Source organism: Mus caroli, chromosome 16 (genome assembly GCF_900094665.2).
Source record: "Mus caroli chromosome 16, CAROLI_EIJ_v1.1, whole genome shotgun sequence".
Classification (NCBI taxonomy): domain Eukaryota; kingdom Metazoa; phylum Chordata; class Mammalia; order Rodentia; family Muridae; genus Mus; species Mus caroli.
In genome coordinates, this window is record NC_034585.1 from 39,783,644 (window position 1) to 39,809,160 (window position 25,517).

The 25,517-nt window shown below is 36.2% G+C and overlaps 1 protein-coding gene across 9 annotated transcripts in view; it reads left to right on the forward strand.

Moving 5' to 3' along the window:
• Window positions 1-25,517, forward strand: part of Zbtb20 (zinc finger and BTB domain containing 20) — a 751,404-nt gene that overhangs the window by 21,960 nt on the left and 703,927 nt on the right. For 8 of the 9 annotated variants that reach the window (XM_029470521.1, XM_029470520.1, XM_029470536.1 and 5 more), the window contains exon 1: window positions 12,766-12,975. The exons of the other annotated variant lie outside the window; for it this stretch is intronic. The gene's annotated coding sequence lies outside the window, so the exon portion shown is untranslated. Of the gene's footprint in view, window positions 1-12,765; window positions 12,976-25,517 lie in introns of those variants that run through there. 9 annotated transcript variants of the gene reach the window in all.

Here is a 25,517-nt window from a genome sequence, read left to right on the forward strand (position 1 = left end):
GGATGTAGGTTTTATTTGATTTTTCTCACCCCAGATACCAACCTCCACTTCCTTTCAAAATCACCAACCCACCTCCCTCCCAAGTTCATGTTTCTTTTTTTTTTTTTTTTTTTTTTTTTTGGTTTTTCGAGACAGGGTTTTTCTGTGTATCGCTGGCTGTCCTGGAACTCACTCTGTAGACTAGGCTGGCCTTGAACTTAGAAATCCATCTGCCTCTGCCTCCCTCATGTTTCTATTTTATTGGCCAGGTTATTAGTAGCTGTCTCAGTCCCATTAACACTGACATACGTATATGAATGTAGGATAGTCCACTGTGCCAAGGTTAACCTACTAGTGGGCACACCTACAAAGAACTTGTTTAACTCTTCCTTGGGAGGTGCCAACTGCCAATAACTTCTCAGGTGGGGTGAGGTCTGAGGAGACCCTCCCCAATCTTTGCTGAAACTTTAACTGTCTTGATCTTGTGCAGGTGTATTGCAGGCCACCACAGCTGTTCAACTTGTGTGTGCATCAGACCTTTAAAATTTAATAGTGAAACTTTTGAACTAGTATGTTTAAGGGCAACTGTGACTGAAATAATACGTAGAAATCAGCATGACAAATTGCATCACATTTTGTTAGCAGATGCTGTTTAGAAGATGCATAGAAAATGTTTCTTAATGTTATTGAGGAATTTATACAAATTATATGGTGTGGAAGGCTTACTATAGAGTTAAATGAAAGTACTAGTGTTTGTAACACTTGAGCTGATGGTATTTGTTGGTCTAAGTCTTAGTAAGAATAAGAACTGCATTTTATGAGTGACTCCAGTCCTAACTGCTGTAGGTAACTGCTAAGCATAAAAGTATTCTCAGTAAAACAATGCATTATTGAAAATTCATGAGTATATTCATATAATTAATAGAGAGGTTTGTTTGATGAGTATAAAAAGTGTTTTGGGGTTAGGTTTCAGCATGACATCCGAATTCATTTATTTGTAAACAAGCTATTTTTTCAAAGATACTGAAGTTAAAAGTTTAACTGTTATAGGATGACATTAATATAGTTAATTTGTTCTTGTAATTAAAGCTTTACATATAGAAGAAAATACATCAAGAACAGTGGAAATAAAGTAATACTTTAGTAGAGCCACTGTGAAATCTTGCAGGGAGATGGAGACTGCTCATGAGTTTCATTTGCCCAGTTTCAGATGCACCAGTTATCCAGAGGCAAAAAATGGAGAACCTATTAAAGTTTTGACTGTTGTGCATTTTTCTTTCACAGTATGACCCACGTTTTGTGATGACTGTACTGTTTGTAATGTCTGGACTGACCTTTCTGTCATCCATTTTAGGAAGACATATACTTGATCTATTTTTAAAAGAATTAGCACTAGTGATGAGCAAGAAAGTAATTGATATTTGAAAGAGCCATGGTATAGAGATTAATTTCATATTAAATGATAATAATTACTTTCATTATGATGAGATTTTGTTGACAAAACTACCATGCTTGTAAAACTAGTTTCTGTGCTTTGAAAAAACTGTACAAAATGCATCCACATAGTTTTGTAAATTTGGGGCATAAATTTATAACTAGCTTTATTGTCTTCTAAATGTAGTCTTTAATACATTTTAAATTTTTGTTTAAAATCTTTCTGAACTATGTCTCATAGTATGAAGTACCTGTCACAGTATGACATCAAGAAAGATAGAACTTTACCAGCTGATTTCAACAAGGTCTCTCATCCACTTGGTGGCTGTGCTTGGTAACTGAGCTGTGTGAATCAGTAAGCACAGCTGAAGCCACTCTTGCTCCATTTGGTCTGCTGCTTTGTGAGGCCTTCTCTGCAACCTCTCCCATGTTAATGATTTCAGCTAATTTCATATGACACCATACTTTCTAATTACTATTTCACAATATGTAGAACTAAGCCAACATGCAACAGGTGACCCCATTTATTTAATCTTTTAATTTCTGCTTTTACTGGCTTTAGTGAAGGAAAATGTTTTCAATATTGTAATTGATAAATTTAAAAATCTGAAATGTTATTCATTTCTTTTCATTTAAAAGCTTAGTACTACCTATTGCTAGGTTATGATGTATAGAATATAGTAGTATATGCTTGTAAAATGTATCATTAACTGAATATACTGGGGTGTGGGCTTCTATTAAGCAATGCCACTAGACCAATTTAAATCATTCAGGATGGAGGGACTGTGGAGTATTGAGTTCAGTTGCTAGTCTGTTGGCGAGATGAGTAGATAGATGGCTGAGTAGAGTGCTGTAGGGCTGCTGACCTGAGTTTGGATCCTCAGCGCTCATGTCCAAAAGCTGAGCAGGACCACTGGGGAGCGGACAGGTGGATCTGTCAACCTTGAGGACAGCAAGCCAGACAGAGCCAATGAGCTTTAGGTTCAACGGAAAAATAAACAAGCAAGCAAGCAAGCAAGCAAACAAACAACAAAATCAAGGAAATTCACCAAAAAGGTGGTGATTTTACTTAGCAAGAATGTCTTCAGCTAAAACAAGACAAGGATGTAACCACCCAGAGTTTACCAGTTCTGCTTTTGAGCAGCAGCTGTACCCCTAGTGAGTCTGAAGAGCCCAGAAACCTAGAGTTCTGTTATGTGCCAAGTGGGCTGGACTTTGCAGTCCTGTGTGGGTGTTGCTGCTCTACAGTGCTACTCCTATTGCCATCACTAGCAGCCCCGAAAGCTACCTCCTAAGAGGTCCGTGTTGTAGAGGCAGATCAAGTACCATTGTTGAGACTACCAGTGCCAAAAAAGCAAATAAGAAAAAATAATTTCTCTTTAATAGTATGCCAGCAGGGCTCGTTCTTGCAAAGCACTTTGGGAAATGTAGTTTTCAAGGTCATAAAGGGAAACCAGACCCATCCATTAGTAAGCAAATCGTTTTAGCTAATAAATTTAAGTCAATAGCATTCACACTGTTCTGTTTAAGACGTCTCAGAGCTAAAACTTACCTTTAAAACTAGTAGAAAATATTTAACAAAGTATGAAAGAATCTAACTGTAGATTTTAACTGAACGTTTAAAAATAATTTTACAGATAGGTTTTGAAAATTGGAGAATTGATTGCTCTAGAGTATAGGAGAGGTAACTCACTGCTGAAATTACATGGTGATCCAGTTTTTGTCACTTTGTTTTTAAAAATGGATTTTGGTTTGTTACTGAAAGGTAGAGTTGATCAAGAACAACATAATGGTGTTACATCCCTTATTTACTTACAGCCAGCAACAGTTTCATTGGTCTTAGTCACAGTAACATTTCTTACAGGGTTGACTCGCCAGCTGTACATATTGCTCATGACTTATCGGCTATAAACATTTTGACTGTCACTCAAACTGCTAAAAATTGATTAATTATTTTGATATATTTATTCCGATAACTTTAAAATTGGCAAGATTACTTAGTAGGTAAATTGCTTGCTGCTGAGTCTGACCATCTGAGTTCATTCTCTGGCCAATATGGTAGAAAAAAAATTGATTCTCTCAAGTTGTCTTTTTATTTCTACATGTATTCTGTGGTCTATGAGCAATGCATGTGCATGCATGTACACACACAAACAATACATTTTAAAAGGTAATAGTAGCAATAGCTAAAATACAGCAAATGGAAAAAACAGACTTAATTAGGTAATGGTTAAATAATGTCAGATGTTTTATAATGACTACTATCTTATTGTAAGCACCTGTTAAAACTGCCAACGCACAAATCAGTTGGTGAGTGAAATACTGAGACAATGGCATTTATTGGTGGAGGGATACTTGAATGGGAATTTTGAGTGTGTTAGGCAAAAGTCATGTGAGTTTCATTTAGATGGGAACCTGGTTAACTGCTTATCACTGTTTTATACCTTTACATATGACATTGTAAGAGGCATATTCTAGAGTCCCAGATCATCCAGCTTATAAATTAACTTCATAATGATCTCCTTCCTCTTTCATGATGTCATAATGATTTCAGATTTCATCCCCAGCAATGTTCTTTTCCTTTATTATTGGCTGCTAACACTGCTGTCACAGTGCCTAGACACTTGCTTAGTGTTATTTGGCTCAAGTTTAAGAGGTGGGGGTACTCTTTACAATGTGGAAAGTCCAACTAATGATAAAATGTCATTAGTTCAAAATAAAATCTTCCATCTTATTTAAATTAATGATAAGTCCAAATTTATGGATATTTAGTAAGGCACAGAATTTGTTTTGTACAGAATACTCTTAACTGAGAAATTAATTGACAAGGTATATAAAACTAAGAAAATGATGATTTTTGGGATACCCATCATAATTAAATTTTAACTTAGTGTAATTTCATACAAACATCATCATCAACAACAATAAATACTATTTTACTCATTTGGATCATGACAATGGCCTGTTGCTCCAGAGGACTTGGCAGGTTACTATCATGCTGACTCTATTAATAACTGGTTTCATAATCTCTAGTCAGGTTTTTACTGTGTTTCCAATTCTGAAAACTCGTGCATGGTGTTTGTTTGTTTGTTTTGGTTTTTCAAGACAGAGTTTCTCTGTGTAGCCCTGGATGTCCTGGAACTCACTCTGTAGAACAAGCTGGCCTCGAACTCAGAAATCCACCTGCCTCTGCCTCCCAAGTGCTGGGATTAAAGGTGCATGCCACCACTGCTTGGCCTGGTGTTTGTTTTGAAAGTGTGTGTCTTTCTGTCTTCTTCCCACCCACCTCTCTCTGTCCTTGTACCACTAAGCTACACTCTCAGTCTTTGGAAGTTTATGTATTTATTTTTAAGAGTTTCTTATTTTATGTGTGGGATGTTTTGCTTCTACTTGTCTGCAAACCACATGTGTGCCTGGTGCTCTTGTAGACCAGAAAAGGTCATCAGCCTGGAATCAGAGTTTCAGATGATAGACGTGGGTGCTAGGGTTAGATCTGGCTGGGCCTTCTGGAAGAATATGCAGTGCTCTCGACCACTCCAGCCCTTGGGAGTTATTGTAAATATATGACCTTTCATCATGCTTTCTGTAAATTTCGCTTTAAAAAAACTTAGTAAGGCTCCTCCTTCCGCACATATAAGACAAGTATTGAAACCATCTCGGGAACATACATGCTTTCAAATCCTTTCCCTACTGTGACTATTCTTTTTCTAAAAATGTCTTTGTAATCTTTGTAGTTGCTGTATGAGAAAAATTTTGGAATGATTTTCAAGCCCTTTTTATACAGATTAATCCTTCCTCCTCCCTCCTCCCTCTCTTCTTTTTCTTCCTTTGAAACTTCATTTTCTTACCTATAAGATGGGGACCGATATGACTTTCGCTCTTGGAGAGACTAAATGAGGTAGTGCATATAACACTAATTATAGGTCTAAAGCATATAGCAGTGATAACATTTATTCTAGAAATGTATATCAGAAACTCTCGAGTTAAGATGCCTTTCATGTCTTTATGTGGGTTTCATTTTTCCTAGTAAGTGTACTGCTGTACTTTTCTGGTATATTTAATATATGCTGTATGTATGAATCAATTATATGTGTTAAAACTTTAAAGATTGGCTAGCTGCTGGCTTTGTCCTAGATTGTTATTTAGGGTGGACCAAGCAGGAGGCAAGAAGAATTCATTCAGTTCTTATGTCTAAAAGAATTTTCTAGACTCCGGTAGATATTACTGCAAATGAACTTAGTATGTTTTTTTCATTACATTAGGTCAGCATTTCCATTGTTTTTTGTAATGGAAGTTCTTTATTCCCTTCATTTTATGATGATAGTCATATCATTTAAAGTAAACTTATAATGCTGTAGTTTAGCATTGATCTTTGTAGTTATTGTCCTCCATGGTCTGCTTTGTCTTGCATTGCAAAAGGGAGATTGACTCATTTCCATACATGAGTCATTCTACATTAAAGGTACTTTTGATTTCTTTTACTCAAGATTTACTATTTCCTAGCCATTGTTCACTCCACTAATTACTCCTGGATGTCTTGAGGGGGAAGCATCCATCCTGTAAAGCATTTAGTATGTGCGTGAGTGTGGGAATTGACTTCTCTGTTGATTCTTTTGGACTTCATTATACAACTATGTAAGATTGTAGACACCAACCAGACTTTGCCAGAAGTTTGCAGAGAAGAAAGACATTTGCATTGCAAAAATACTCTTAGAATCTAGATTAGGTTTCACTTGAGAAAGAAAAATTCACCTTTAAAGTGGGAAGGTCTCATTGCTTTCTCCACTCTTCATTCTCCTCTTCATGTTTCCTACCTTCAGGGTGTTGCTTCTTTCTTACTTAGTACAGTTTAATCCCACAAGAAGGTTATACATGGTGTACCCCAATCTTCTAGCTTTTAAGGTGTTTTCCTGAGGTAAGATAGTTTCATTCCTATATAAAAACAACTTCAGATTTTACTTGGATATTTTCATATATAAAGTCAAGTAATATTAGCTAAAGCACATGTGAATGCGGGCTGAGTCTTACTGGGGATGTGATTTCCAGTCTTCCAGGGGTCCGTGAGATGGGTGTGTAGGTGAGGGCCCTTGCTTCCAATGACAAACTGTGTTCAGTAACTGAGTGCTCATGCTGGAAGAGAACCTACTCCCTCAAGTTGTCCTTTGACCTTCCCATGAACATACTGAGGCATGTGTGTGTGTGTGTGTGTGACAGACACACACACACAATTGTAAGCAAATGTTTAAAATCTATGAGAGGAGAATATCTTTTTTATTCAGCATTTATTGTCTGTCTAAAAGATCTTAAAATAAGAATAAACTATGTGTGAATTAGTAAATTTTAAACTGTTACTTACAAGTTGTTTACATCATCCTTAGAACTCAGATTTGGTCAAGTCTTTACTTAACTACTGTTTGTGAATCCTGTGTGCCATTGTTTTGTTTAAGCCTTCATGTACACACGTTCTCATTCAAGAAAACTGAGTATTCTTTCAACAACGTCTTAGCTGAACTACAGCTGCCAGGCCATAGAAGTGAAGGAATGATCTGTTGTGTACAGGTCTCAGTCTAATGGAGGAGAGGGGCATAAAACCTCTTCAGTGCTCCAACTAGCCATAACAGAGGCAATCCCAGCTACACACATTATACTCGGTGCCGTTAGTTATAGACTTAAATATTTGTTGATTATAATTGAAATTAAATATTTCCTTTTCCATATAAGGACTGTACTGTTTGGCAGGATTAGAAAACTCTGATTTATCTGCAATCTCTTTTCATTTTTTGGGGAGTAATGGGATACAATTTTTGTCAGATGACCAAAATTAAGAATTATTATCTAATTAAAAGACATAGAATTAGCTTGATGATGGCGGCTTCAATGACAAAGTCTTCTATTTAGTGTAGCAATTAACCATTTTGTCTTACTGATCCTAAACATGGCTTTTCTACCCTTTTCCTCAGGCTTCGGAAACTTTCCGTGGCTGCAACATGGCTCTAATTTTCTCTTCCTCTTCACAGTAGAGGCGTCTTTGGGAATCTTGGGAATAGTGTTAAAACATTAATGATGCCGAGCTCAGGGAGACTATGAGTTGGGATATTGGTGAATGCCTAAGCTTCCTATGCTTTTAAAGCGTTAAAAAATCCGCGCAGTCTTTGAAGTCATTATTAAGATAACACTGACCAAGATGCATGTAATTGAAAAAAATGGAATTTAATATAATAGGACAGTATTTACCACTAACTTTCACATTCATTTATGTATGTGTATAACGTACTTAAAGAATTCACTAGATATTTTGGGAAATAAGCTATATGCAGTGTATGTATAGAGGTCATTGTATGAAAACAAACTCAAATTCTAATCTCAGAACCTACCCCTTCCCCACAAGTGTATGCACACATACTTTCATATTTTAAATTTAGACATTTATAGACTTGTGTTTAGCTAATTGAGGGGCTTAAGGGGCTATTATAAAATACCAGTTTAGCCAGTGTTATTTGATTTTATTCACTGGACTGTTTGCCTGCCCATCCCCTTCTGTTCTGTGAAGTCTTCAAGGGCAGGAACTGTGTATCATGTTTTAAAATTGTTTCATCTCCAGTGTATAGTAAAGAGACAGCTTGTTTAGTTAATGCATAATGATCAGTGCAAGGATAAATCCTTTATTTAAGAGTAAGTCAAAACTATGAAGATTTTGACTATATCCAAATAATTCACAGTTGAAACAGATTTTTAAAAAAAACTACATACATTTATCTATTTATTGTTCTTACAATTCTTACAATTGACTCTTGCATTTCTATTCCCTTCTCACACTACAGAAAGTTGGAGATGCTCTATTGTATTTTATATATTCATTTAATTCTTTAAATACTTGGTTGTATTATTATTGTAAGTGTATGATATTTAAACTATACAATTTAAAAAATCTTTCTTTGTGTATGATATGTATACACACACACACACACACACACACACACACACACACACACACATGATTTGTATGCCACCCAGAGGATAATCTTGGGTCTTGGACTTCATCTTCCAGTCTTTCATCTTTCTGAGGCAATGTCTCAATGTGTGTTGCTGTGTATAGGAGCCTAGCTGGCTTGTGAGCTTCTAGGGATTCTCCTATCCCTACATCTCACCTTAGAACACGGGGATTCCAAAATTGCCTTGAGTTCTGAGGATCTGAGCTCAGGTTCTCACATGTCTGCAAGCACTTTACCATGGATCCATCATTACACAATATTCAAGAATACCTGACAGAAGGTATTTTAGACTTGCTATACCCATAAACCACATGTACTGAGAAGTCTGGATGTTGAAATTTTAATGGTGCTGTATTAATATGCAAGGCATGATATATTGAATTTAACCTAACAGCACAGAATATTATGTCTGGGTGAGGTTTTAGCAATCATAAGATATTTGGAAGCATTGAAGTATAAGAATTAAACCATGAGATCTAAACCAGACAGGTTAGATTCAAATCCCATTACTGCTAAATTATGTGATCTCAGACAATTACTTAATCTTGTTTCTTTATCTTGAAAATATAGCCTAAAAACAGTTCTTACCTCATAGGGTCATTATTAAGATTTAATGAGTTAATAAATGAAAATGACTTAGAATAGTTCTTATACATAGTGAACAATTAAGCACCGGCTGTCACAATAATTGTTAGTTTAAATCCAATTATTTTCTTTAAATTTAATTTTTATTATATGAAAAAACCTAAACTGTGGATAGTTACATGACTTTTCAGGATGTGCAAAAATTAGCCGCAATTCTGGGTACAGAAAACAATATTTTTATTTTAGTTGTTATTATTGTGTGTGTGTGTGTGTATGTATGGCTGTGTATGTTGTTATTGTGTTATGGTGGTGCAAGTTTGGAAATCAAAGGACATCCTTTGGGAATTGATTCTCTCCTACTATGGGTTCTGATAATTGAATTCAGATTTCAGTTGGCACTAGAAAGTGCCTTTGTACACTGAATCACTGTGCCTGCTCCAGAAGCAACACGTTTTAGATTTGATTAGTGATCGCCTTTGTGTTTATTTCTAATTGTGCGTATGTATGTGTAGAGAATGTGCATGTGAGCCGTGGTGGCTGTGGAAAGGTCAGAGGCACAGGCTCTCTAGAGCTGGAGTTAACAAGCAGTTGTGAGCTCTCTGCTACAGGTGCTGGGTGCAGAGGCCAGAACTCTGGTTCCCTGCAAGAGCAGTACACATTCTTAACTGCTGCCTGCGCCATCTCTCTAGCCCTAAGAGGTTTTCTTCTTTTTAAAGGACTCCTAGGCTTGTAGAGAAAAGTACTATCACATCTATCCAGTACCGTCCAGTTCACACGGAGGGGAACTTTTTTATTTTATTTTTATTATTTTTTTTTGGTTTTTCGAGATAGAGTTTCTCTGTATAGCTCTGGCTGTCGTGGAGCTCACTGTGTAGACCATGCTGGACTTGAACTCAGAAATCTGCCTGCCTCTGCCTCGCCTGCCTCTGCCTCCCGAGTGCTGGGATTAAAGGTGTGCGCCAACACACCGGTCAACTGAGGGTGATTTTAAGCCCTGAATCATCCTTTGTTCTTCATTTATTCATCTCATTGTTACCATGACCCTGGATTCTCATTTGCAATCGTGTTTTCTAGGATGTCATATAGTGGAATCATGTAAAAATTTCCTCCATAGCTTTTCATGGCTTCTTTATTTTTAGTACTGGAAAACATTCTGTTGTCTTGCTATACCACAGACTGTCCATTTATCTAATAAAGAACCTTTTGATTAACTGAAAGTTTGGGGAGTTACGACTATAGCTCCCGTAGAACGTTCTGTTGAGGATGTTTTAGAAAATAGGTTTGCATGAAACTGTGAGGTAGTTGTATTGTTTTCTATTGTTGCCATCAGTGAGGGAGCATTCCGGCTGCTCCACATTCCCGCTAGCAAGCATTTGGTATCGTCAGGGCCTTGGGTTTTGGCTGCTCTAATGAGTATGAAGTGATATCTTATTGTTTTGCTTTGCACTGCTTGAAGACATATGACATGCATGCTTCTATTTGCTTATTTGCCTTTGGTTTTCCTTTTCAATGAGGTGACTGTTAAGCTCTTTGCCCACCTTTTAAATTCTGTTGCTTGTTTGAGTTGAAGATATAATTTCATATCTTAGATAAGTATATATTATTAGATCTGTCTGCTGTAAATATTTCCTAGTTTTCTATGGCTTGTCTTACCATTATTTTTTTTTTCAGTATTCTTCACATACAAAGAAAAAATGGTGATTTTAATGTTCAGTCTACGAATTTGTTCTTTCCTGGATCACATTGCTAGTGTTTTCCTTAAGGATTTATTTCTGAAGTTTTGGAGTCCTAGAGTGTTGCATTATATAGGTGCTTTTACCCATAATTCCCAGCATTTTGGGTTGTTGTCCAGGACTTTTTCATGTTGTGTTGTTCTTGTGCTTTGTGGTGGGAAGTCTGCCTTTGTTCCATTGTGTTGCCCTCTTAGTTTGTTAGTGATTAGTTGACTAGGTTTATGTGGATCTGTTTCCAGCTCCTCTACTCTTTTACACCATTGAGATTTCATTTATTTATTTACTTTTTCAAGATCCACACTGTCTTGATTATATTATAGCTTTACGATAAACATGGAATTATCAGAGCAGCCAGGGGCAAGAAGATGTATGCTGTAGGCTGACCTCGAACTTAGTATGTTGCTAAGGATGACCATAACTTCTTCTCCATCTGCCTCCACTTCCTCTAAACGTGGGGTTTTAAGGCTAAGACACTGTGTCCCGTTTTAGGAAACGCTGGGGACTGAATCCAGGCCTTCGTGCATGCTAGGCAAGCACTCTGCCAACTGATCTATATATGCCTCCACCCAGCATGGTGAAATTACTTTGGTTATGTAAAGGAATACATTTTGACTTTTGTAGTAAGTTAAGCCATATAAAAAGATAGTTTTGCAGATAATATATTTAAGGTCATTAGTATCAAAATATAGCATTGGAGTAAGTCAAGTGCACCCTCTTACCTTTCATTTTATGTGTGTGAATTCCTTTGGAAAAATCTACTCTTTTAATATTTTTAAATGCATACACTTTATATAGTCAAACTGTATAAACAACATTAAGGAAGATGGGTATCTACACAGATACAATACATACGTACATATATATATATATATATATATATATATACATACATATAGTTTGGCTTATCAGGAGTTGTTTTGAAAAAAAAAACAAGGGACTTCCAACCAGTTCTATTTTCTGATGTTCATCATCCCAAAGCTGAAGATATCTCTCCACTTTAGAAAAGGCACCTGGGAGTTAGCAAAGGCTATGAGGAGCATGTGGTGGGACCAGCAATATAACTAGCACTGTTTTCCTGGAGCTAGTGCATGTGAAAATTTGGTTAAAGGTGTAGTATAAAGAATTTCATTTTTTTCTTTCAAGGAACGTTTATTTAAAAGCACCAGTTTTAGTTTTTACTTCTAATAAAAGATGAAAGATTATTTACTGTAGTTTCAGATCCATATTGTATAGAACTTTGTCTTGCTTGAATGGTAACTCCTAATAGGTTTATTTCTCTGGTATACTATGTATTAAATGCATTGCACCTGTTAATACAGACTGCCTTGCATTGTGGTGTTTGTGTAGCTGGATGCTTCAAACAAGAAACCAGTCTGCTTTCTTCTAGGGTACTAGCCTATTAGCAAGTTAATTAAACTTCATTCTGTTTTTGTCTTATAGTTTTGTTTATGGTCTTGGTTTATTTACTGAACAATGATTCGTTCTTTGCAGTTACCAGTTTTGTCTGAGATCAGTTTTCCTATTGTATGGAGTCTGTTTCTTACAGTCTCCTTTAAGACAGCTCTGACTTTAAAATCATTACTAAGCTTTTGTCAGAGCAGATTTGTTGACATTTTTCTCACATTCAAAAAATAAATTTGAAAGATTGCACAAATAAGCTATGTAATTCCTTATTTCCTGCTAATATGCAAAAATGTATTTATGATAATTACACACGTACTGTGTGCCAGAGCTGAAACAATACATTCCTCATAATGGAGCATAAATAAAGAAGGTGGAGCCAGCTGCTCTTAAACTGTTTCTTTGCAAGCAGTAATGCTATAGAGAATATACCTTTTCCCCTGTTAGTCTGGCAATACTGAACCTGTTGCTGCATTAGACGAGTTGCATGTTCCTGGCTAGGGGAAGGAGGGCTGTCTGCTGTCTGGAAGGGCTTTGTCTGTGCCTTTCTCTCTCTCTGTTTCTGTTTCTCTTTCTCTCTCTCCTTCTCTTTCTCTCTCACTGCCTTGCTTGCTCTGTCTCTGTCTTTCTCTCTCTCTCTGCCCCCCTTCCCCTCCCTCTCTCTTGCTCGCTCTCTCTCTCTCTCTCTTCCCGTCTCTGTGGTTTGTAAGGTAGGTTGCAGTGTGTGTATATACACAACATCAAGAGCAGGAAAATGGACTCATTAGGGAGGCAGGCAGTCATTACCACTCACACTGTACTTCCAGGGAGACACCGATTATGAGAAGAGAAACTCAGCGCTGGGGAAGAAGGTAGGGGCAGACAACTTTCATAAAAACAACCCTGCCTCCTCAGTCCCCCTGCATTTATCATCTTATTTACTCCACAGTGCTTTTAGGCTTTCTTTCCTGAATTTTAATTTCTGTATTTAAATTTGACAGAGCTAATGCTAGCTTGAATTTTGGAACATCTATAGGAGGCCTACCCTCTACTAATTTTCTTAATTATTTAAGGGTGTGACCTTGTGATTCAGTTTTATTAGTTTAAAAATAATTACAAACAAACCTATTTTTCTTACTAAAGTAATGAGTAAATCAGAATCTTTCACTCTTTTAAAACAAACTCCTCCGTATGTTTGTCTCTTTGCTTTTCTCGTCTGTTTATGCAATTCCATCTGTCTGTCTATATATCATGTTGTCCTTATTTATTGCTAACTGGATTTTGTTAGTTATTTGCCAGTGAGTTTTAGCTGCAGTGCCAGTGTGGGTACTACCAAAATGAGACTCTTGTTCTTTGTTTTACATTGAAGTTTAAAGTCCATATTTACAGTATAGATCCTTTAAGCAGGTTGCATACTTTATGCTAGCATGTTTATTTGATGACATTGGACATAAGGTGAAGGGTAGCCTCTCAGGGTGGGCAAGGATCAAGGAACTATTTTTTTTGCTACTACACATGTAGAAATAGTGCATCAGGGGGTTATAGTTTCAAAGAACTTGTGGCTATTTTCTAAGTTTTTATTTTATAGATAGATTGTTGCATTTATATGGGCATTACTGTGGTTAGTAAGAGTACAAACTTTCTTAACAAGAAGTTTTTATCCTGGGATAGTTTCCTTTTAGTATGTTACTGCTTGTTTATGCTTAGGGAGGGAGGAGTGGAGGCTGGCCTTTTTACATTTTTTTTTTTAACAAAGTGGAAGCTATGGAGTGTATCAGGCCATTTTGTGCAACAACTGTAAGTATTCCCTTAACATATTTGAGTCCATAAATAATGTATTTGTTATTGCAAATATGTATTTGAGGGTTTTTTTTATTTCTTTTTTCTTTTCATGGTGGGAAAAAAGCTATGCTTGAAACCAGCTTGCATTGTTGAGGAATTTTCTAGAATAGTGCTTTTTCAAAATTTCAAGGAGTAGTTAAATAAGGTGGATGTGAAATATACTTTTAGATGGACTTTATTTAGGTTTGTGCAAAAGTAGAACTTTTATTCATCTGATAAAAATTAAGTCAGACAGAGAGGCACATAAATGTTTTCAGAATATACACGAGCAGTGATAGGAAATGAATGCTGATCTGTGGAGATGTTTGATAATAACAATCACCTTTTTGTAATACATTATTTATTTACTATAAGTAGCAGACTTTCCCCTGTTAATTCCATTAGGCCTCTCTGACAACACAAAGAAGTCCAGAAAGCAATATTCTTAACCCACCTGGGACACGAGAGCAGACTCCACAACACACTCTCAAGGTTCAAGCCTAGTAAAGCGTTTATTCAGAATCCATTATTATGGGAGGGTGGTGAACTTTTGCTACTAAAAGTCTTCTTTACCGTTTCTTAAAAAAAAAAAAAATAGACTTAGACTTTTAATTTAGTTTTTTTTTTTTTTTTTTCCTCCACTGTCATTTCAGCCCTGTCCAAGAGCATACAGACCTGAAGTACATTCAGTCAGGCCCTTTCAGAGATTGGTTTTTTTTTTTTTTTTGTTTTTTGTTTTTTTTAATCAAAGGTCCATGGAAAGTTTGAAGGTGGCTTTAGGAAACGTGTATTAACACTGTGCATAGTTGGTGTTGTGAACAGAATTTTTCCCATTTCAGACTGTGATCCAAAAAGTTGTTTCAGAACTAATAGGTCAGAAGTGTGTCTGTGTCATACACCTGTTATTTTTGGTATGATCTCTTGAAGAATTATCTAAGATGCTCTTTTAGATAAAAGAAATCATTCACAGACTGTTTGATCAATCATCTTTTGTGCATATGTATTTTGTGGAAATAGTGTGAATTTATGTATATAATTCATGTTTATATGGATCCAAAAATCATAGATGCATTGCTGATAGAATTTTAAATATTTCACATTGTGTTTTTACATTAACCACAAGTAAACACCAAATGCTGTAACTCCAAAAGAGAATGGAAATTTTTTTACCTCCCAGAAAGGATAAAAGGAAGGAAAATTTTAGTCATTTCTGTGGTGGTTTTAATTTTTAGAATGTGTTTTCTTTTGCATTATAATTCTTGGTTGGCCTTCAGTAAATCGAAAATATTTTTAGGATGAAAAATAATCTTGCCCTTTTCTGGGAGGAACTGTCACAATCTAAATGCTGCAGGACACTGTAAAATGTGCATATGTAAACTTAAAGCCAGTGCCCTCTGCTGCCTAGGGATTTGGACGGCTGAAAGGCTTGCGTCACAGGAGGGCTATAGAGTGCCAGAAAAATTCATTAACCAGTCTTGCTGGTTATGGGGGGCTCATCTTCCTGTTTAAGTCCCGAAGCCCTGGTCAGGTCATAGTGTGTTTCATTTTAATGTTAGAGCAGACAGTTATCTAACACACCCACATGAGGAAGTGCTCTAAAGCAGTTATTTCATGCTTTGCCATGCCCTGTAGCTAAAACAATTTGGTATTGAGTGACGTGTGTGTGCTTTTTAACTCCTATCCGATGAAAATCAGCTTTGGCTCTTTGAAAAGCACCCAAACAGTGGAATGCCAAACAGTATGCTTCAAATGCTAAGCACATGCCAGCTTAAACTTTCTAAATTTTTTTTAACTGAAGGACGAATCAGTATGATCATTTTTAATAGAAAGACTATGTATGATTTCCTGGATCTTACTCAGTAGGGTTTCAAAAATTGCAGATCCTTTTCCTTCATGGTTTTTTTTTTTCCCTGCAGAAGCCTATATTCATCAAAAGGAAAGCAGCTGCATACTTTCTCCCTGAAATGTTAACAAATAAATGGCATTCCTGTTTATTTATCTATTTTTGAATTTTAATGATTAGTCCTTGTGCTAATTAACAAATTCCTGTATTCATAAAATCTGGCACTATATAAATAACCAATTGTGTGATTATCTACACATGTTCTGGCTTTCTATAAATATAGAAATTATTGGTGGATGTGTCCACAGACTTGCCCAATCCCGAGGTGTGGCTGGTTATGCTCTCACATAGGAAGCCAAATTTAGGCCCTGAGCAACGTGTTGCTCAGAGGTCTGGCAAGGTATGTGGAAGCAGCATCTGGCCCCTGTGCTCACTGTGATCTTTTCTGGCAAAGGGAGGTCTGCTGTTGACATTCTTTGAATGCTGCTGGTTCCAGCCTTCTTCATTTGTAAGCATGGCTCTTGAGAGTAGCTGTTGATAATGGGCATTCGAGCTGCCCCACCTTGGACCTACTTAAAAATACACAAATTATGATTTTTAGTAGAAAATGTGCTTTATTTACATTTACTAAAGAAGCCCATCCTAACTTTCTTAACTAGTGAGGACCTGAGCTGTACCAAAGAGAAAAATCTGACTATTTTCAGTTATTTGGCTCTATAAAATACAAATTTTAGAAATTTGGTATCATAAAGAAACAGACTGTCCTACTGTAGTGGCACTACACACTGTCAACTGTGCAAGGTAGACTTGCAAGTGCTTTTATCTCTCCATTAAAAAATAATCTTGAAGTAGCTTACAAAGTAGCAGGTTTCCATATGCCTTTTTGTCTATACTTAGTTTTGGTTGACCCTTGATGGCATGCACTTCCAGAGGTCCTAACCTAGTCCTTCTGTCTGCCTGTGTTTTCATGTGCCAGCACCACGTTTTAACGACGCAATCTGTTCTTTGCTTAGAGGCCAAGGCCTTTTAAATATTTTTTTCATTATATAAGACATTTTGGTTGCTATTATGTAATCCCTTAACTTAGCCAGGTACTTTTCATTTGTGACCCAAAGTCTAAAGGCTACATGCATATTCTATACATTCTAGAAAATGTCTGACTTCTTGTCCTGTTACACAAATGTCCTATAATCACATATCAGTATCGAAACCTATTATATTTAATGTGCCAAGAATAATTTCAAGCTGTTTCAGAAGCAGTAGAGGCAAGTTTCTGAGGCTCTAAGAAGGAATAGTGCCACCTACCTGTATTACTGTTGAACATGTGGTATCTACCACAGCACTTGTTCAAAGCAGCCTTCAAGGACATACAAGTGGGACTTGTTCTGTGACTCTGTTCCTCCTGTGGTAATGGACACATTGACAAATACTCTGCTGCTTCTGCACTCAACTGAGGGAAAATTATGCTTGATTTTGGCTCCATAACATCTCTTCTACTCCAGGATCAAGCTTTTCGGTTATTCTACAGTTCACTTGAGAGTCATCAGCTTGAGGACATGGAACATTTGCCTTTCTGGAATCTTTTGACACTCAACTGAAACTCTAGGCAGGCAGTGTTTTGTAGTTCTGTTAAGCAATGCAGCTCTTACATAACTACTTTAACCCAGACGCATTTAGCAACTTTTCTACATAAGAATATGGAGAAGAAAGGAGCATGGACAGTAAATTGATCAGTTCCTATAGCTGGCAGATGGCCCACGCACAGTTTTCATGGATTCTGAGTGCTTTCCATCACAGCTGATTGAAAGGGTCATGATTATCATATACGGTTTGCCTTGCTGCTATAAGAAGTAGCTTTGCTATTGAAGACATATGTGTCTTCAGATAAGATGAATTTAATGCTCATATTTCACATTAAGCAGTTAAGTATCAAGAATTTATTTGAAAAGTTCTCATATTAAACTACTAATATAAGCAGTTATATTAAAAATATATTCATGTATAGTAGAGTTTGCAGTTAGAAGAATAAAATGATGCCCAATAAATTGAAAACCATACAAATGGGAATAATTACAAATTACATAGTGTTATTTTGCCCTTAAAGAAACTCAATGTGAGCCTATCTTGAAACCATAAAATTTGTTATATAAATGTTAACAGTTAGGAGCCTTTAGTTTTTCTCTTTTTATTAAATTACCATGGGTTTCTGTTTTTAGTTTTCCTTTTAAAATATCATATGGATTTACAATCTAACTGTGATTTGTTGTTGTGAATTCATTTCATAGTTTGATCGTTCCAGTAGATGTAACTGACAAAGATTATAGGAGTGTTTTCTATTCGTATGGGTATGCCAACTTAGCCATTAGTAAAAATAATTAGCAGAATGCTTCTTCAGGTTATGTAACTGTTTTGGTTCTCATATGCACATGTGAAAACTGTATGACTGTCATTTAAAATACAAACACCTTACCTAGACATCCTTTTTTGTTGTTGTCTAAATAGAAGTTAGGCAAATGCTGTTGGGAGGGTTGCTTTACACTAGTTCTTGGTGATTTGTTTTCTTTTTAAAATACCGGACACATTAAACTCCTCTTAATTCAGTAAATACACCCCTGTTCTTTATATGTTTATTCATTGTCCCTATGTTCTTGGTCATATATTCTTATCGCCTGGGTTTCAAATAGGATAAAAAGAAGTAAAATCCTTGTACCATTTTGTGGTTTCTTATATCAGCAATGATCTTTATTCCCTCATTTCATTGCTACAAGGAAAAGAAATCGATGTGCTTAAGAAGGAAATTGAAATAAGTAATACTGAGAATGGGAGGAGTTGGTGAAAGAAAAATACTTTGTGCCCAACTTAGGAAAAAGCTATTTGACCCATTCCTACAGCTTCCGTTTTTATCCTGCTACAGCAAATAGATCTTAAATACTCTGTTCATCCCAATTCAGATTCTAATGGTGCCACTTCAAGGAGGTTATAGCAGAGTCAAAGCGTCTCACATGAGTGGTACTCTCAGTATCAGGCTTCTTGCCGCCCTTTAATCCTTGGGGTTTGAGCTCTGAGCAGATAGATCTTCATATTGGTGAACAGATGTATTTGTTCTGTAAGAAGTCTTCCTAGCAAAGCAGTCACCAAAGCAGCACCATAAGCTGAATTAAAGTGGGTGAACTGATCCCAAGTTTGTGTGTGTTTTCTCTTAAAACAAAGCCAAATAATTTTATATAATCAGACAAAATGGATTCAAGTTTTGTTTTACATAAAAGCTTTCTGAAACTGGGTTTTAATAGCCCATTCTTCATTGCATCCTGCCCATTTGGTGGTTTGCTTTGCAAATGTTGAATAATCCAGATAATTCGTTCCTTTTAAGAAAAAATTATACTCTATCATTCTCAGTATACCCACCAATATGAAGATATAGATATCTTCACTACCTACACTCAATAGTTTTGTTCTGTCAGTTGGCCATGAAACATATGAACAAAAGTTTAAAAACTATTTTTTTTCTGGTATGTTGAGAAAAACCCTACAGTCAGCTACAAAGCTCTTCCTCTGGAATCAGGTGGTATTAATTAATGCAAGAAAGGATTTAAAGTGGCTAAATCTGGAGGCCTTGTTTCTTTTGACTGTGATTTTAAATAAGTCACAATCTCTGTTTTGCAGGATTTTTTTTCCTTTGACAGTAAAACAGTAAAACTTATCTGATTCTATTTTTTTAAAGTCTTAAACAGTGTGATTTTTGTTTTAGGTGCTGTATTTGTAGCTTTCTCTGTTCATAGTTTCTGTTTATAAGCTAAAAGTGGATGGAGGACGTTTGGTTTTGTACTGGTGGAAGAGTGGAAGGAGCCTCTGGTCTGAGAGAACACAGCACTTTAATTTTGAGGTGGCATCAGGATATCAGGGGAGTAAATGTCACAATGTATTATTGCTCTTATTTAATGACTCAATAATTGCAGTAAACCAAAAATTTTTTTTTTGACAGACTGAAGGACTTAATTGCCTGTGGGTAGTCTGAGAAAAGACAGTTTTAAGTAAGTTTTAAGTGAGTGGAGTGCAGCCTAGCTTCCATGGCTCCTCTTTCCCACTGGCCACTAGATGGAGAGGTGGTCCGTGTCCACAGCTTGTCCGTGGTACACCGCTCACTTCTGAGTTTCCACTGGCAGACTGAACTGGATGCCTTTGAACATTTTATGAACACAGACATATTTAGGCGATGCCATCAGAGAATACACTGTCTTCTATAAAATCATGATGTGATTTTCATGAAATTCAAAAAGATTTGTTCTTCCTTAACCCCTGTAAATACTGGCAGACCTGGGAGGCCAGCATCACAACTCTGGTTTTAACTGCCACAATAGACCCTCTTGCCTCTTTCAAATTTGTCCATTTAGAAAGGGCCCGGAATGAATGTCAGCACGACACTGCCACCTTGTGTCCCTGTTGCTATGAGAGTAACTAATGCATGAGCCAGTGAAAAGGAAAGAAGTGGACATTCAGAAAAATATTTGCAATTTGTTCTAAGCCTTGGTTTTGCATTAATGATACAAAAATGCATATGAAGTGTTTTAGTGGGTTTGAGAATTCTTAATTCTCAAGAAAATATTAGGATCTGTGTATTTCCTCCTCTTATACTAGTATTGAAAATTCTTTTAAAATGCTGAGTTCAGGGAGGGATGTATTTAACTTAGAATTAGAGATGGAGAAGACAAGAGTTTTTCACTCAGTTCTTTCGCTTGTAAAACTGAAACTCAGCACATCAGACACCAAGCTATTTCTTCTTTTGAATTCTGATGGGAACTTTTATATGCATCCCTTGTAATACCGCTTCTCACATTCACTTGTCATTGTTTCTGAGCATATAGGCCCTGTAAGCCCTGGGCTGGAGGATGAGACTTATGTATGACCGTCTGTCATTCTGGAACCTTCTATGGCATTCAGAATACTCACTCAAGTTACTTGAAGTTCACATAAATACTTATACTGGGCAGCTTATGACACATTCATTTATTTTGCACACACATACATAATACTCAACACACACACACACACACACACACACACACACACACACATACACACTTTATCCTTCTCTCTCCAAGATTTAAATGGTTTTCAAAGCATTTCTCTTTTGGAAGAACACCTTTTGACTTAGCTCCTTTTCAAGCACTAACTTTCTCTTTGATATATATATGTATATATATATGTGCATATATGTGTATATATGCACATATATATATACATATGTGTATATATGTATATTATATATGTATATATATATATGTATGTATTTAGTTTTTCTTCTTTTTTTATTAATTTATTTCTTTACACTCCATATTTTATTCCCCTCATCCATCCTCCAACTGGTCCACATCCCATACCTCCTCCCCACCCACCTGTCTCCACGTGGATGTCCCCACCCCCCCACCCCACCTGACCTCTAAACTTCCTGGGGCCTCCAGTCTCTTGAGGGTTAGGTGCATCATCTTTGAATCAACACAGACTAGGCACTCCTCTACTGTATGTATGTATGGAGCCTCATATCAGCTGGTGTATGCTGCCTGTTTGGTAGTCCATTATCTGAGAGATCTTGGGGGTCCAGATTAATTGAGACTGCTGGTCCTCCTACAGGATCACCTTTCTCCTCAGCTTCTTCCAGCCTTCACTAATTCAACAACGGGTCAGCTGCTTCTATCCATTGGTTGGGTGCAACTATCAGCCTCTGACTCCTTCAGCTGCTTGTTGGGTCTTTTGGAGGGCAGTCATGATAGGACCCTTTTTGTGAGTGCTCCATATTAAAATGACATTTTCTGTTTGTGTGTGTGTTATAGTTGGCTGTACAGTAGTCAAAGCTCAGTTTCTAATTTCAGCTTCACAACAAAATTCTTGTGCTAATGTGAACGAGATGCTTGGCCCTCCTACATCAGTGCATAAAAGAATTGGACTGATCCGGCTGATCTGAAGGGTGTCAACTCATGAGTTTTGGAGGGCCTGCTCTGTGTTTACATTATTTTTGTACCTTTGGCATCTCAGGTTTTGAATTACTACTATAGCTAAAAGTTAAATTACTCATTGTTGAAAATACTACTTGTTATCTCATGATTTAGAAGAGAAAGCTCTTCTTATAGGGGTTAAATTTAATGTGGGCATGGGAGTTATAAGTGAGAGGCACCGTAAGATTTAGCATTTTATTAAATATTTAGTTTGGTTGATTGGGATACCACCATCTTTCTCTTTTTAGCTATAAAATAAGTAGAATATTTTTAAAGAGCAACTACTTGCCACCTACATATTATTTCATGCTATTTTAAACTTTATTCATAACTTGTTAAAGTCAGAGTTAAGGTTTAAGTTTCACATGTTTTTGTATGGAATTTATGCTTGAGTTTTAAGTCCACATATCACTGAAAACACAAATAAACTTAGGATTGGATAATTCACTTAACTTTTTAAGTTTGCCTTTATAATTTTTAAAAAGCAATAGTAGATGTTACCTTTCCTATAAACTCTCATAGAGTCATTGTGAGGATTAAACGAGTGAGTTCATGTCTGTAAAGCTTTTACGAGTAGTAAAAGCAGTGTACAAATACTAAGGAGTGTCCCTGCAATTACTGCTGTAACTAAAGAAGGAACAATAATAAAGTCCAAGTCAGAGCAAAACACACAGCTTAAGAACATTCAAATCTGGGACATTACTTAGAATGCTCCTCTGTGGCAGCAGACTCTTTAGAGATGTTCTCGAAATTTTCTGTATTTTGCCTTAATAACTAATAAACGTGAAACAAGACTACATGTACTGTCTTTTAAATAACTTTTTAAACTTAGTGTTCACAAGTTGCTTTTGATCATATTTATTAAGTATAGAAGCTAATTTTTAAAAAGTAAGCAATTACTATGGGAAATGTTCTCAAGCATTTAATTATTATACCAGATAGTTCATTGGTTTTTAAGCATCAGGGTGCATAATAATCACCCTACAGTATTTCTTAAATTTTAGTTATCCAAGCTCCATCACCAGTAATTGGTCAATGGAACTCAGGAATCCTGCATTGTAGCTGGTCCAATCAATTGAGAAAATTTTAGTTGACTTTTATGTCATCTACATACAGCCTCAGATGTATCACAGTCAGCAGGTGAGTTTTCATATGCATGGATTCCAAGGTCACATGTATCTTATAAAAGCTATTCCATCAGTTTTTATTGCAAACTGTGAGAATGACTGCTTTTTAGTTTTTTAAGGTCTAATGTTACAATATGTTTATCCTTGCATCTAAATTCAACTTCATCAATCATATGATTCCTTAAGTAAATACAGCTGTATTTTACTTGTGAAAGGCTAGTCAGTACTGCCAGGTGTTAAAAGTTTACTCTTGTCCTACAACCACAACTTACGGAAGAAGGACAATACTTTTTGTTTTTCACACAGGTTACTTAATTTATCTTTACCTACAAGTCTGCATGTATAGTGATAGTCTGTCTGTGCTTCAGATGAAAACCCCTGTGTAGAATCCATTGTGACATTAGTTGACAGCTATGTACACCAAAGTTGAGATTCAGGGTCTGTGTATTTTTCACTACATGATTTCTGGATGGAGGTACAAATAAAATACCAACAATCAAAAGGAGCCTACATAGTTCTACTAGCTATAATTATTGAATTCTTAAGTAGCTTTACTTATGGGATTATGAGGTATTTCCTACAAGAGAAGAAAACTAGGCTTGTAATGGTTAAGTGACTCACACATGATTGCATATTTAGTAAGGGGCAGAGCTTAGGTTAAATATGGATTCAGTCTAACATTGATAGCAAAGTTAGTTCTCTTAATATATTATCAATGACTTTAAATGTACTCCTTACAATCATAGTATACCCCAGAATCAGAAAGGTGTACCATTTGTTAACCACAAGTCACCAAGTGCTAATCAGCTTTGTAGGGTATAAGTTTATCTCTAATGCACGTGCAGTAGTCACAGTGTAAAAAAACTAGGGTCTGTGTCATCTCTGTTTGAAAATAACCATGATCTTATAAATCAAGATACATATATAGTTTGGGAAAGTTTTGATGACAACTTAATTCATATATTAAACATTGTATGTATGTATGTATGTATGTAAGTATCCAGACGTAGTAACAGGGGAATGTAATCCTTTCTTTAGAAGAATTTCAATTTTGGGGATTTGGATTACATTTGAAATTCTAAGAGTGACCTTTTCCCAAATTATACTCTTTTAGGTTGTCATCTAGGGAAGAATGAAGGGTAGATCTTAAAATTAAGAAATTTACCTACTCTTTTTTCTTTTTTTTTTTTTTTTTTTTTTTTTTTTTTTTTTTTTTTTTTTATCTCATGGCAGAAAGTAGAAGGGCAAGGGGGTATCTGAAAAAGAGTGAGAGGGGAGTCAAACTTCCTTTCATAACTAAATTACTCCACTTCTACAACAATGATATGCATCATTCATGAGAAACCCTGTTACCTAATCACTGCCTAGAGGCTCTACCTCTCAATACTATTGCATTTGATGTTGAGTTTTAGCATATAAAGTTTGAGGAAATACATGGAAACTAGAGCAGTTTTCTAAATAATATTAATCTAAGAAAGTTAAATCTCCTCCTCATAACATACAAATGTCAGAAGCTGTACTTCTTTGTCTTTGGGCTACCTTTGGCCATTGGAACCAGGTTTATCTCACATGTGTGACAAGCCAGGCATACCAAGGAATTAAAATCATTTGAAGAAAACTAATAAGACTGGAAAGGTGGAGTATAAATGTCTAGGCTCTCTCAGTCACAGGTAGTGGCTATCAATCAGAGTTTCTCTGGCGAGATGAAGCTCCACCCACCCTAGAGGTAATTTGCTAGATATTGCACATTTTATTTCCTGACTCCTGTCCAGAGCTCCTCTAAGAATGCTGCCTCCCCTATGAAAAATGAACATTTTGTACTCCACATATTGAAATCTTTGTCCTGGTTGATCCTAGATAAAATTAAATAAAGATAAAACCTTCCTAAGCAGCCATTGTAGGCAGTGTATAACTTGAAAGCAGAAGAAACAAACTGTATCATTTCCAGACATGAATTTAAAGGAATTGAATAGATAATGTGAACAGGAGAAAAATCATTATCATCCAGACACAAAGTTGATGGCAAAACCACTTAACCAACTGCTCTTCCCTCCCATCAGAATGATACCCCATTCAGGTAGTTTAACTGCTCAAAAGAATTATTAGAAAGATGGAAAGTTGCACCATCTGGTTAAATCTTGTCTAGTGTCTGTGACACACAATGAATTTGATGTACACTCTATTAATGAAGATAATGAAATGACCATTTTTCAAAGATTCAAATTAAGCCATTGGTTAGGAGTATATCCTTCTAATTTGATAGAAGAGACTTTCAAATCTGCTGTAACAAATACTTCTTGCTCTAAGCTTTATTCAACACCTTCCTTTAAAGGGATCAATGTGATTCTTTTCTTTTAAATCTTAAAATATTCATTGGACACTGCTGATCTCAAAGGAGGCTTTCTGTTCATTTCTGTTCTGTTCTCTCCTTTCTAATTTTGAAAGATAGCCGATGTTCATTCTCACCTCTTCGCATCAGAGCCCACAGAGGCTGGAAAAGTCAAATATTCACTCCTCCAGGTTACTTTAATGGAGGCTGCCAGCCATTTTACTCAATTCTGGTGAGTGTGACTAATGGCAAAGTTGGTTGGGAAGGTTTATAAAAGGAGAAGAGATGCAAGTATGAGGAGGTA